This window comes from Heterocephalus glaber, unplaced genomic scaffold (genome assembly GCF_053883595.1).
Source record: "Heterocephalus glaber isolate CG9 unplaced genomic scaffold, H.glaber_assembly_v1.0 deba00000331, whole genome shotgun sequence".
NCBI lineage: Eukaryota > Metazoa > Chordata > Mammalia > Rodentia > Bathyergidae > Heterocephalus > Heterocephalus glaber.
In genome coordinates this window covers 50,959,992-50,975,562 of record NW_028258142.1, presented here as the reverse complement: position 1 = coordinate 50,975,562, position 15,571 = coordinate 50,959,992, and positions in this window count along the sequence as shown.

The window sequence follows — 15,571 nt, the reverse complement described above, 5'->3', positions numbered from 1 at the left end:
TCCCTGAAATGAGACAGTAACTGAGAAAAGTTGTACTCAATATCATTGCTTTTTATCGGTCAATTCAAGTTTTTTCATTGCTTAATTATTCAATTTGGGTACTTTGCATGTGACGAAGGATATGTCCAGTTCTTCTACATTTTAAATTAGTTGACATATAGTTTTTCATAATAATTTCTAATGATCATGTACTTCCATGTTATAAATTATAGGGCTGTACATTGTAATACAGTAAAAAATCTGAAACTAATGGGAACAATTACAGGGTTTCAAATAGACAGATATAAAAAATATTTCTGTGCAAAGAAGTGAAAAGTAGTAGGACAAAAAATCACTGTTTATACATGCTCTCAATTATATCTTCATCTCAATAAGAGCAACTTTGTATAACAGTTTGCACATTCTTCCAGTAAAGAGATAAAGTATGTAAGGCAAGGTAACATTTAAAATAAAGGGCCAATAACATGAACTAAAGGGAAAATATATGGTACTTCCTAATAGGTACATAACAGCCAATGTTAAAGAGATTAGATAATTTTTATTAGAAAATATATTATGGTTTGTCCATTAACCATGTACAGTGCCAATATTTTCTGTTTCATTATCAATTTAATTTTCTTTTGCCTGCTTTTGCCATATCCTGTAAATTGTTATATTTTTTCCATTTTGTTATATTGTTTCCATTTTCTTGTCTAAAACAATTTCAATTTCTCTTTAGTTTATTTGTCTCTCAGGAACATATTCCTTAACTTCCACATATTTACAGTGTTTCCAGAGTTCTTTTGGCTGATTTCTAATTTCATTCCATTGTGGTCATACACGTTGTTTTGATGTTTGTGAATTTGTTAAGACTATTCTGTAGTCTGACATATGATCTATCCTAGAAAATTGTAGCAGGTGAACTTGAGAAGAGTGTGTATTCTGTAGCTGTTGGATAGAATCTTCTGCAAATGTCCATTAGTTCCAGTTAGTCTAACATATGAGTAGTACTTTCATTAAAAATCTCTACATACTATTCCTAATATAACTTGATCAAGTTACTTAATCCCTATAAATCTTATTTTTAATTTATAAAAGAAATTTTTGGAAGTTTAAATACAAAAGGCATGTACATTGCCATGTGTACTTCCTATTTACCAATAATTTGATAATGAACACAAATTGACTTTTCATTTCAAATAATCTCTAATTTGTTAACTTTGGTTTTATTTTATTTTCAAATTGTTTATGCTTCGAAGTTATGTTATCTTGTAAATGCATGAAGAAAAAAATAACATATTATATTTGCATAATGTTATACAAACACATGCAAGTTTACGATAAATAAAAATGCATAAAATGTATCGTACATAGAATAAGAGTTATGACATCAGGCACATATAAAAATTTATTAAATGTAACAAAGAAACACTGTTTTCATGCTGCTTTGGGTTAGGCTCTGCATTGCAATACAGGGAGAAATTTGAAACTAATGGGAACAATCTTGCCAGATTTACAATAACTGCCAGTAATCATAGAGTTTCAAATAAACAGATATAAAAAGTATTTCTGTGAAAAGAAGGGGAAAGTGATGGGACAAAAATATCATCTTTTGAACATGTTTTCAATTATATCTTCAAACAACTTTTACTCTTCAAGTATTAAGACTTAAAACATAAAATTAATAGATTCATCTAACAAACATCTCTGAGCTAGAATCTATTCTTAAACCTCTAAATGTCTTTGCTTAATTATGTCTTCTATTAAAATGACTATATTCTAAATGAGAAAATCAAACCCACTAAGTATATATACAATTTGCAATTCAATTATGAAAAAGTTCTTCACTGAAAATAATTAGGTAGAAATTACCCTCCCTCGAGTGTAAAGATTAAGTTGGTATCATGTAGAAGCTTTTGCTGCATAATCCTTCTGCTGTTTTGCCCTCAATAAACAGATGAAGAATGGTTTATTATATATATATATATATATATATATATGCATAAATAAATGACTAAGATTACATGTGAGTTTCTGCAATTTTAGAAAGGCAAATGATGATGATAATAACTGTTCAGATCTTTAATCTTTTGATAGTATCAGGCTATATACAGCAAGTATGCAATCTGTTTTTTTCATTTATATAAATATCCTCTAGAGACATTAGAAATGCTAGTCCTTTAGATAGCATTTCTGTTTTTCTGCAACTCTCTTGGCCCTCCATTAAGTACAGTCATATTTTCCTTTTCTTTGCTTCCTTTGCTTACATACAGTTTTGAAGATTATCTGTTTTTCTTTTGCTACATTTATTAATTAAAGAATAGTCTTGGTAAGTGAAAACAGAAGATACATCAGATCTCTGACATGCTTTATGTGAGAACGTTTCCTGCCCTCTACTGGCCTCATGACTTCCTTCCATTCTCTGAATTTTGTTTTGTTTAATTTAGGAGAAATTAATTCAGGTCCAGCTGTTTTGCGGGATTATTATTGTATGACAAAAAACAATTTCCCATTTTTGGCTTTTTCCATTCAAATTCACACATTGTGTTCTTATTGCTTGCCTATACCCTTTTCTGGTGCATAGCAGGTAGAACTCAAAATAGGCAGCTACATCAGTCATACACAGAATATTACTTTCATGCTCTTTGTTCTCTTCTTTTACTCTAGTACAGCCTGCATCAAACCAAGACAAACAAAAGAAAATTTTCCCATGGTGCTATTATCTTTCCACTTATAATAGATACAGTAACAGTAATAGAGTTATACTTTATATTAAACATCTGCATATCATAACATCCTCTCTGCTTAAGAAGTGCTCTTATTGATGCAGGGACAGTGAGTCCTATGTTGTGTTGTGTGTTAGGGAACCTAGCACAACAGGCTCATTTTTGGGGGGATTTAGAAAGTTAATCTCACAAGAGATTACAACTGGATTTACTTAATTTTTGACATAATGAGGTCACCATAAAAGTGACTACTTTTTTATTTCTCAGACTGGGCTACATCTAACAAATCAGAGAACAAGATCATTAAGATAATATGACGGAGATCCCTCTTGAGATAAGATATATGGGTATAAATTTATTTAGGACATAAATTTACATAATTGAGGAAACTAGTTCCTTTAGAACTCATAATTCCTTGTGTAGACTTAGTGGAAAGCATTCATATTGTTCATATGTAGGCGTTTCCCATGATTCATTGCCTTCTCATCCCTATGTAAAATCCTCATCCCTTCATAAAATAACAACAATGTGCAAACTATGGAAGAGGCATAATTTAATAAATACATTTTATGTCCCCCACTTAAAATAATGTAAAAATTATTTCTAAATTGTGAATAAAGCTTTGACCTTGAGTTCAGTTTCATGTGCTGTTCAGAGTTCTGGGTAACAGACAAAGTATCATATTCCGTGGAGTTGAGTCTTTCCAAAGAAACAATAGTTATGTACAAAATAAAGATTTGTGTATGGTTAAAACAGTCCTTTATTGATAAGTGCCATTTCCCCCAGAATTCAGTAGTCTATCCATGACTTGCTGTTGGCTTATCTATTAAACCAGTTTAAGAAAAAATATTAAAATTGAGTAAAGAAGGGCCAGGATCTCAGTGCTTTCTCCGCACAGCAACGATGCTTTTCTTCTTGTCACTCAACAAGTTTAGAAGGATCTTGGATTTTTTTTTTAGGTGTTTATTTGAGGGCTTGGAATTTCAAATTGGGGATCATAGATTCCAGCAGAAACCACAATATGTCCTTTAAGGAGGAGTTTTCAAGGTCTCTTAAATGATAAAAAAGAAAGTAACATGTGTTTCATATGTGATATGTGAAGAAATATAACTGGAGGATAAATTTCCTCCCATAGTTCCTTAGTCTATCATAAATCTACTCAGATCATACCATTGTTCTAGAAAATAATTTATGCAGTCCTCAAGATGTTCCTTCTCAGCGAATAACTTTCACTTGGCAAGTCAGCAAGTTTACACGGCTGTCAGAAAAGCAAGTAGTGAAGGCTGGCTCACAAAGCAGAGTCAGTGCCATCAATGTTCTTTGATAACTTTTACTGTTTTCTATGATTAACTTTCACTCTCTCTTCCTGAAGAGAAGAGGAAAATACTAATAAAGTTATGTTGCAAATGGTGAGGCATAATTACCTACAGTTGGGGTCATTGCATGTAAAACAGTCAAGCTGTAACATGGTCTTTTTCCCAAAAATTCTAAGGTAGATAGGAAATTTATTTTAAGGCTTTATGTCATAGAAAAGATTAGGGTTCCCTAGTGTTCACGTTAAAGAAACAAAGTGGTCAGAAGACTGACAGAGTTTTTGAGCATCAGTAATGTGCTTCTTCTTTAGATGTGCCATAATCTGCCTTTGTGCTGGAAGAATTTAGCAAAGGGAACCTAACAACTAAGTATATTGTCTTCATTTATCCACAGTTTCTCTGTATATGTATCTATCTCTCTAGGAAACTTAATGTGAAGGAAAAAAGCTAGTAAAATCAAATAATCAAAAATTATCTATGAACCTACAAAGAATTTGATCCTGAAAAGAATGGTAAGTTATTCTTCAATCGGATCTTTCCAAATTTACATCAATCCAACACTGAATATAGCAAAATGATTCAGGATTGTATTTTCCTTGGTAATCTCCAGAACATTAAGTTGAATTTTAGAATGAAATGATCATGGTAGATTTTTAAATAGTACATATATTACATTTTGCAAATATGTAAATAAGTGATTATTCTTGGATCAGGGGTAAGTTCACAGAACTTTTTAAAAAACTAGTATATTCTATTGTATTAACCTTTTGAATGATTACTGTACCATATGTTAGGTAATTAATAATAAGAACACGTGAATTAATACTTACATCTGGTCTAGAATGTGTTTAGAAAAATAAGGTTTACTGTTATTAGCAGATAGGGAATGTGTTTTGTAGCATAAAATCAAAAAACAAACCAAAATAATTGTGGTTTGAACAAAGTATGAATTTTCTTTTCTCACTCAACATAGTTGCAAAAAATAGTACAAAATTGAGTAAGCATTTCTATGACTCTCACAGGACCGAGGCTTTATTTCTTCTTCATTCAAGCACATCACACTCTTAGCAGAGTGCTCTTTGACCCATGATTTAACCCAATACCTCCTTATGCCAGGTAGACAAATTGATAGAGGAAGTGAAAGAAAAGGGAGATTTTTTTGCAGGTCCCACGGACTCCTCACCGTAGAACTCCATGGCCAGAATGAAGTCATATCCACAGAAGTAGCAGAAAGACTCTATTGGAAATAGACTTTTACATGGCCATCAGTAGGCTCTGCTACTAATGAGAAAATGGAGAAAGGGTTTTTAAAAGCAGTGAGCAGTCTCTACTACAAGTTTTAGAAGATTCATATCCTCAAAAACAATTCATAAAATATTTTGAAGTATATGTTTGAAAATTATGGCAATAAACAGGTCATGCTTTCAAATCAGCTGTAACATTTTAACAGTTTTCTTAGTTTGATGATAATGATAAAAGTTTTGTATAAATGAAGTTCTTATTGTTTCTTCTTTCTTTAATTCCTTTGGCATGACTGAAAGAGAAGATGGTGTTGCCCATTTTATAGTTTGCTTAAATCCAGGAAAATTTACTAGAAAATCCCCAGGTAAGTATAGTAGGAGGAATGAGTAAGAAAGTTTGCTGGGGTTGGAGCAGAGAAAGAAAACCTGTTTTATTCCTAAAATGAGTAACAAAAACACTATTCAACAAATTTGAAAAGTCACTTGACTGTTATACTTATTAATGCAGTTCATATTCATTAAATCTGCTCTGTCCATGTATATTTTCCTGCTTAATAAGCCACAGAAGATCTTAATAATTTTTTTGTTAGTACTTAACTTATCAGAAACTATTCAAATTCTTCATTATACCAATAGATTTGGCTCTGTTAAAATGTTTGACTAGCACAAAGGTAGGAATTAGCTAGTTTTCCCAAAGTTGCAGACATCTAAAAACATTACTGAGGATGTGAAATTCCATTAATTGGGCTTCAGTAGTATTAGATATTTTTATTAAGTAACCATATCTCATCAAGCAGTAGTAATTAATATGCATACATCTTGTACACAGTAATCTACAACACACAATATATCAGTATGAATAAATTATGAAGTTATTTAAACTCCGATGTAACAAGGAATATACTAGCTAATCCTAATTTTACTTATTTTTTTTCACAATGACTACATTTAGCCTTTTATAAAAAAATTCTGGTTTGTTTTCAACTCTTAAAGAATCTTTTTGTTGCTCTATAAACCATTGAAAACCTTCACATATAGAAGAGATGCACTACTTCAAACCCTTCTCAGGGAAGGTTATAAACAGCATATCACCCTGCAATTAGGGGAGAATGAAATTTTTTTGTAATCTCTTCACTGTTGTGAACACTTTCTAGATTGTTGTACTGAATATACAATGTTATCTATTTTGGATTAAACAGAAGGGCAATTTTAAGGTAAATAAAAATTTAATAAATATTTCAATTTTTATAATGGCATGAGCCGAAAGATTTCAAAGATGAAAAGGACTGAGAATATTTGCATTGAGAAACAGCATTGACAGTTAATTATTTACTCAACTATGAAAGTAATTACTCACCTGTAAAGCATAATGAACTGCGTAAAAACAACATTAAACTCTGCACAGTCACGTACACAGCGTGTAGCATATTCAACAACGAAAAGTGCTGTTTACTCACCATAGAAACAAATCAATATAAAAAAGAATATATTAAGATTGTGCTCTAATATCAATAGTACTCAAATAATGCAAATTAAAATAAGAAAAATATATACTAGTCCATCAGATTTACAAGTGTCAATACTGAAGAGAAGAGAACTGGTAGAAGAGATATCAAACAATAATTATTAAAGGAAGTCAAGAGCACATATGCCAAGTTTTAGAACATTATGTACATTTTACATTTCTTTATTAAAATTTTCTACTGAATATTTTATCCTGATGAATTATTCATATAGAAATGAGGAATGTTTACAGAAAAGAATAAAAATTTGTTTATAGTAGAGGTAATAGGATATAACATAGTATGAAAAATTTTAAATTAAATTGTATTTGTGTTGTTATCTGGCCTCCAATAATGTAGTAAGACACTCTATAATAGCATGAAAAAGATATTACCAAAAATTCATTTAAAATATATATAAATTTTTTTTGAATAGGGATACTTTACAGAAAGATGTATATACCAGAAAGTTAATAAGAGTTATTTGGAAATATTAGGAATATAGGTTATTATATCCTTGTTTTTATTTATCTATTTTATCTAAATAAGATTTTACAAACATTTATTAATGTTGAAATTCATTCAATAAAACAAAAACTAGATCCCTTTATTTCCCAGTTTAAGTACTGAGGATGTTCAAATATTAAGTGATGTCAAATTTCTTAAGAAACAGTGATTTTTATGAGAAATAAACTCTATGAAAAATATTATATTCTGAATTATTAATTTTTATTTTCCTCAAATAGAAAGAAAATATCTTTATTTTATTATAAATTACAAATTACTTCGCTTTCAAAAAGGTTTTCATACATAATATACTGTATATTTCAATAAAGTAGAAGACAGGATTTTTAAAAATTTACCACAAAAATGAAAAATCTGTGAGAAACTATATATTACACTAGTTCGAACATTAAACAATGTATATATGTCAGACTACCACGTTATACATGAAAAATATTATGTTTCAGTTGAAAAAGAAAAAAAATTCTCTCCCTATATATTTGTATCCTTCTATTTGTAAATACATACATACACAGGAGGTGTTTGTAAATCTTTGCTACCCATATGAATATGGTCATATCAATACATTTTATTGCATATATATTAATGTGTATTTGTATACTATATATAATATTATATATATACACAAGTATGAGCGTTTATGTATGTACATATCCCATACTAGTGATGAGACCTTCCGAAGTAATCTTGATTAGCAAATCTTACAAACTTCTCATTGTTTGATATAGTTTTCAAATAGTTTTCAGTTTTATCCAAATTAATGTATTTAATAATCACGACCATTTGTGCTCGCTTTGGCAGCACATATATAACAATCACAACCATTTGCTCAAGAGCCCAGAAAGACAGGATGACTCCATAGCCCATGCTTGTAAGCACTACAGTATGCTGACTTTTGGTACATTTATTAAAAAAATCTAATTTACATTTATAAAATGTGGATTTTGCTAAATATTTTATATGCGCTATACCAAATTGCATCATCAATATTCACACTTTCCATTAATTGCAGGCACCCAGTTTCTCAGTGAATCATTTCTTTCCAGAATTTGGAACTGCTTATTCCTACATATTATTTGATTATAATAAACCTGGTCACACTGATTGCAATGGCTCTTGATTCCTGATCACATCTCAGTAAATTAGATTGTCTTTCCTAGAAATATTGAATTAAGACACAGAGGCTGTGTCCCTCCAATGGTATGTATGAGTACTTCAGTACTGCTGAGTTGTGGGTCAGAATTACACACTAACAGAAACATAGAGGAGCAGGAACAGACTGGTGCAAACAGAGCTGCTTACAGACAATCTATAAGAATAGGGTTAGGTTCAAGGACAGGGTTAGGGTCAAGGTTACTACCTGCTCCATCTGTTTTTCTTTATTATTAATACTAGAGGTTTGTGATGCATAATCAAAACATTCATTGTGGGTAATTTACATATATATATAATATTACTGGTATAATATATACATATTATATTACTGGCATATATGCAAATTATATGTGTGTATATATATATATATATGGAATCCTAGTTCTTTTACTTTCTCCCATTTCCTCCATCCCTAGGTACCCTTTCCATCTCTATGAAGTCTACCTCCTTGCTTTCTGTCATCTATCTTTTTTGCACTTTGTCTTTCTCATGTAAGAGAAATTGTATGATATTTTTAGCCTACTATGTTTGATGTACTTCCCTTAGCATTGGAGTATGAAGGTATATCTATTTTCCTATAAAGGTACAAATTTATCTTTCTTTATGGTTAATGTGTGTATATATATATGTGTATATGTATATATATGTGTGTATATGTGTATATATATACATATATATAGCATATATATGACATAGATTTTGCTGTACTTCTTAGTTTCTGTCAGTTTACTTGCTCTGTCTACCACTTTTCATGGGTTTTCTTCCTGGCAACCAACAAGCCCTTCCCCCCACCAAAAATGGTAACTTAGTCTGAAATACTATTCATCTATATAGACAGAATACTGCTTATGATGGTTCTGTATCATTTTAAACTCTGTTATGGATTTAATTGGGTATTAAATATGTTTCAACTAAGGACATTTTAACTTATATGGATTTATCAAGATGTAATTCCATCAAAAATTGAAGTGCATGTTTGTGTAAGATAATTAACATTATCATACTATATAATTTCCTGAAGGCTTTATGACTAATATATTCCTGGATTTTAGTAATAGTTGTGTAGTTGTTGACTTAAAAGGTTATTGTCTGCTGTTTTCCTTGAAAGGAGTGTGATTACTCAGTGCTTCTCAAATTGCTTTTGGAAGAAAGATAAAGAAAAATAATTTTCCAATATATTAATAAAAAGTCAGCTCTCATGATTGCAACCAGGGTTTTTTGATACTAAAACATAAACCCTGTTGTTGTTACACTTTGCAAGGGAATAGATTTAATACAAGACACACAATTTATGGGGTTATTTTATAATAGTCACCCAAAAAGTCAAATGCAAAGGAGTGAAAGAGATCTATTCACATGCTAGAGATCTGAAGAATCCAACTGAGGATCTAGATCCCATGGCAGTGTCCTGCACAAGTCTAGCTAAAGACCTGGAGCCCATGTCAATGTCCTGCATAAGTCTAAGTAAAGGACAATGTCTCATGCAAGTCCATACTTAGGATCCGCACCAGGAAAGGCCAAAGGCTAATAGTGGTGGAAGCTAGAAAGTGTGCACTGGTGGGGTGAAGGGTCTGTGCCAGAAAGCTGAGGGATCTGCACTGGAGCCAGGAAACCAGCTGGGCATGCCAAGTAGATCATTTGCTAATTCACCACAAACCCTTGAAATGGGAATTAATAAAGATTCTTACAACTAGTATTTTAAAACAGAAGAAGAAGCAAATGTATAATAAATCATACCAAAATCATCTAAGAAAAACTTTCAAAATGATCACAGGTAGACTCACAGACTCAAGAAGTTTAACAAATTCTAGAGAAGATAACTTCCTCTTATACCAGTTAAGCACATCACAGTAAAATTGCCTAAAACACAAACAAAATATAAACAAAGAAAGAGTGAGCATAATAATCTTAGAATCAGACAGAAAACATGATATGTTATGTTCAATGCACAAACAGAAAGAAATATAGATGACTTCCCAACTAAAACAATGATGGTGGAAATGCAATAGTCTTTAAAGAAAAAAATGAAAAATAACTGCCAATCTGAAGTTTTATACTCTGTAAGAATTTTTTTTTAAAAGGATGTGAAATAACATTTTTAGAAAAAAAAATTTCCAGAATTTTTGCACTTAAAACAATTTCTGCAAAACAAATCAATTCTTTATCCAGAAGAAAAGTAATCTAAAAAAAATGCAAAAATTGAGGACAAAATAAAGAATATCAGGAAGGTTAAATATGTGAATAAATACAAGCACATATTACAGAGCAGTAATAACAGGAACTAATGAAATTTTATCCATATAGTTGAAATTCAGAAATAATAATATTAACAATAATAATATTAAGTCCTTGCTCTTCCATTAACTGTTGAGTCAGATTAAATTTAGCGTCTTCACTTTTTAAATGAGTGTAATAAGTGACTCCTTTATAACTCTATTGTGAGAAAAAAATGTGATAATATGAAAACACTTATTATAATTATTATTTTCATGTTTGTTACTTTCCAGATGACAATTTAATATCCCCCAAGTGGCTAAAAGTGGATGAAAATGTGTAAGGGCAGGTCAGAGACTGTACATAAGGTTTCATGTTACTAGGAAGGTTTTAAATAGTTCCCTTGCATTGGTCATTTTGTAATATTCCCTGTAGGAAATATGATTTTAATCAATGCTGAAGTTTACAATCCTGATGCTTACAATGCAGTTTTCATGAGTTATGGAAAAAGAAACATAATATTATGAAATAAGTTATCAGTATGTGTGACTGTTAATTTTGATTAAAAATTGACTGCGTTATGAGATGTATAGGAGATCGGAGAAGTACATTTCTAGAAGTGGCTGTGGATTTTTGCAGTGATGGCTGACATGCAGACCAGCACACTGAGGGGCAAAGATGCATCATGATTGTGGTGACAAGCTCCAATAGGCTTGCAGCCTGGTTGGAATGAAAATGGGAAATAAGAGGAAGTTGACCTGTGCTTAAAGCCAATGCTCAAATGTGTGTCTAGCTGCTGCTGTGGCCTGTGGACCCCTGCCCCAGCTTCTCCAGCCTTGCAGTGAAGATCCACACCAGTAAATCTGCAGGGAGCGTCTGGGCCTTCGGCTTCAGACTGGCCCTGCATCCTTGGTGTGAAGCTTCAGGCTTCTTGACTGAGCAGCTATGGGTTCTCTCTTTCCAGCATCCAGTCAGCCGTTGAGGACTATCTAGCCTCTGATTCTACAAGCCAATCTAATAAATTCCCTTTTGTAGTTCTGTAATTTTAATAAGGGATTACTTGCCTCAACAAATATGATTTGAATCAATTGTGATTCAAACTTTAGCTGAAGTGAAATGTGTTAGACCTATCAAACTATACAAAAAGGACTTATCAGGCTTTTTTGAAAATAAAGATTAATTTTACATAAAAATAGGAATAATTTACAGAAAACTGTATATCCAGAAATTAGTACTCACAATGTTTTCCATATCAAAAGTACAGACTATTAAACTCTTCTTTTTAGCTTACTCTTGATAATTTATATTATGGTTCCTTTTCTGTTTTATTTTCTTATTAATTTTATAAAAGTACCTAGTATAAGCATTTTAAAGTTAGGTAATATTCATCTCTCACATGTAATGATAGTATTATGATTTCATGTTTATATGCACTTGAAATATTCAATTTAATTATGATCATTGATGAACTATAGAGTAAACTTTTCTTACTTGGAGTTTCAAAAGATCTGGCATTATAATATTCTTCTCTGAGATCTGGGAAGGAAAAATTAATGTATTTAAGTCTCTAAGTTTGTTATTTAACACCTTGAAACTGGATTAACAAAATTATTATTGTTCAAATTTTTGTGTAAAAATTAATACAATAGTTAATATATTTAATTGCTCTACGAAAATATATTGGCACTATAATAATTGTTTTACTCTTCACACTTTCAAGAAATGTATTGGTTTCTGGTTTTTTCTACTAATTTTACTCTTTAATGTTGCTTTGTTATCCTGTCATTTAGTATTTCCCATTTTTCCCACTTCTTTCAAGATTACACAGTACCATCTTTCCCTTAAGAAATTCCTATCTTTGGTAATTTTCCTGTGATTTCTTAACATATCTTTTATATCAAACTTCCATCTTTATAACATTCTCAATTCACATTCTGTAAATCTTTCCAAGAATGTAAAGTTAATAGTCATAGTTGGGATCAGTGATAAAAGAAGCTTCTGTTACAGTTAGGATGCTGAATAGTTTGAAATTTCTTCACATAAAGCTACATAGAAACCGGACTTCTTTAGTTTAAACATAATATAAATTTAGTCTAAAAAAGTAGTCTAATGCAAATAAACAGCATTTTTTCTCACACATCGAAGGATTTGCCTCCATAAATATGTACTTCTTTCATCTTGGATTTTTATCCCCATTTGTATTTTACTCAGCAGTCAGGAATATTCTTCAAGTTCAAAGGGAGTTAGGAAATGGGCTCCTCTACCGGGAGAGAATACTGCCTTACAGGGCAGGTCACAATTCAGCCACGGTGAAAAATAAATGGTGCAAACACATTTTGCAAGGCAATAAGCATTTGAACAAATTCAGTTCTCGCTTAAACAGGTATATTTTATGGATGACTGGCTCTCAACTTCTCTAAACAGCTGGGTAGCATACTTATAAAGACAGACAAGAAAATATTTATTTAATCTGATCTTTGTACCCAATGAAGTAAGATCTTTAGAAGGAAATTCGATCAGATCTGCAGATAACTACATGTTTAAAAAAATGTATGAGTATTATGAGAAAATACGAAATTATATAATACTTATATGATGAGATTTAAAACACAGTAAAACTTACTTATAGAGTTAAATTTTATGATAATTTTGGAAGTGGGAAATAAATAATTCCTAAGTTAAAAGTCATAGGATTCACGTGGAAGGACTAAGCTGGATTGTACTTATTTTAGCTCAGCACTGATTATAAGTGATTCATCCCTACTGTTACTATTGTGAGGAAATGGTGTGATAATGATTAAAAGATTTAATCTAATTATTATTTTCATAATTAAGATATTATCTTGCGCTGGGGATTTAGCTCAGTGGCACTGGGCCTGCCTCACAAGCACAAGGCCCTAAGTTCAATCCCCAGTACCAAAAAAAAAAAAAAAAAAAGATATTATCTTAAATATAAGCTAATGATTATAACCTCAATTTGAATACTATTTACTGAAGAATAATATTTGACAATAAGACAGATGCATATTAGATTCTGAACAAGGAAACAAAGACATCAAAATGATTTCAATTCAAGACTTCATAGCATAAACCTGTTGTGAAGACCTAGTTGTAAGGCAGACTTAGCAAACAAGAAATCATAGAACTAAATTTCAAGTTAATATAGTCCAACCACCAAAAAGCTAGATCCTCTAGACTAAACTAGAATTGACTTACTTTATCACAAACAGGATATTTTCAAAGACTAGTATAGTGCAAAATGGAAACTTTCTCAATTAAATAACTGTGCAATTTTCTTTTTTATCTCCTCTTAACTGTGTAGAATTATTATAATCAAGTTTCTGACATGATTTTCTGTAGCACAGAGTCTAAAATAAGTATATATTTTTTCTGTTATTCTTTTATGTTCAATTATCTGGTCAAAAAGCAAATCAGTTTAGAGTGAAAATGGTCCATATGCTTCTCAGTAAGAGCAATTTTATCTATTTGTATAACAGTTTGCACATTCTCCTAATAGTGAAATAAAGTATGTAAGGAAAGGAAGGTAACATTTGAAATAAAGTGCCAATAACATGAAGTAAAGGGAAAATGTTTGATATTTTCTAATAGGTATATAATAGGCATAGTTAAAGAGAATTGGTAATTTGTATTAGAAAATATATTATGTTCTGTTCATTAACCATGAATAGTGCCAATAATTTGTTTCATTATTAATTTTATTTTATGTGGAATTTTTAAGCATCTATTTTTTCTTCAAATATTACAAGTGGAGGTAATGCTTTGTTAAAAATTAAAACTGCTCTCACGGGTTTTGAAAGTGGAATATATACATTGAAGTGTTTCACTCGAGCTGGTAATTGCCCATGACTAAACATTTATGCATGAATACACTAATACTTCATTATCTGTAAAATATAAAATTAAATTTACTTTTTGAATAGGAAATAAATCGCTAAGTATAGGTTATTTGAATTTTCTAATATTGCATTGACTTTGTTTATAATGCATTGTGATAATGTATTATTGATGGGTTAGTATTTCTAGACCCCTAATGAACATTTTTGTCATAGAAACAAACTACTCATCTCCAGTTCAGATCAAAGTGATGCTACTAAAATAAAATAAATAGGAATTGCTGCAATGATCCCCTGGAGATGGGTGATGTAGTCTCCTTTATCCTATCACCAGTTGAGGGCTATTTCCAAGATTTAGCTATTACATACTGTGCCACTATAAACAGGAGTGCATAAATCACTATGGTATGATGCCTTTAATTCTTTGAGGGATATACCTAGCAGGGGAATAGCTGGGTCAAATGGAACATCTAATCCTAGCTTTTTGAGGAATCTGTACAATGATTTCCACAGTGGTTGCACCAGTCTACACTCACACCAGCAGTGGAGAAGGGTTCCTTTTTTCTCACAGCCCTCCCAACATTTGTTATTGGTTGATTTCTTGATAGCAGCCATTCTTTCTGGAATGTGGTGGAATCTCAGTACTGTTTTCAGGTACAAATTCCCAGTGATGAATGTGATCGTAATGTATACCTAAAATGTGCCAATAGTGATCATTTTAAAAAATGGCTTAAAAAAAAAGGTGACTGAGTCTCAATTGAAAACGTTCATACTAGCCCAATTCACAAGGTAGGACAGTCCCAAACTGGGGCCATAGATGTCAGAGTATAAGAAAGTATTTCCGTCCGTCACACTCTGTTTTGTTTAGCATCATCTCAATTCAATTCATTATTTCTACATCCTTGTACAAGAAGAGGATTCCAGTTCTGTTACAAATATGTCTTTAAAAAAGTCCATTTTAATGTTATAGCTATACTATAAATTACTAATTTGGAGCACTACACTATAGACATTAAGAAGAACATTTTATTTAAATAAAAAGGCGATTATTTTACTGGAGAA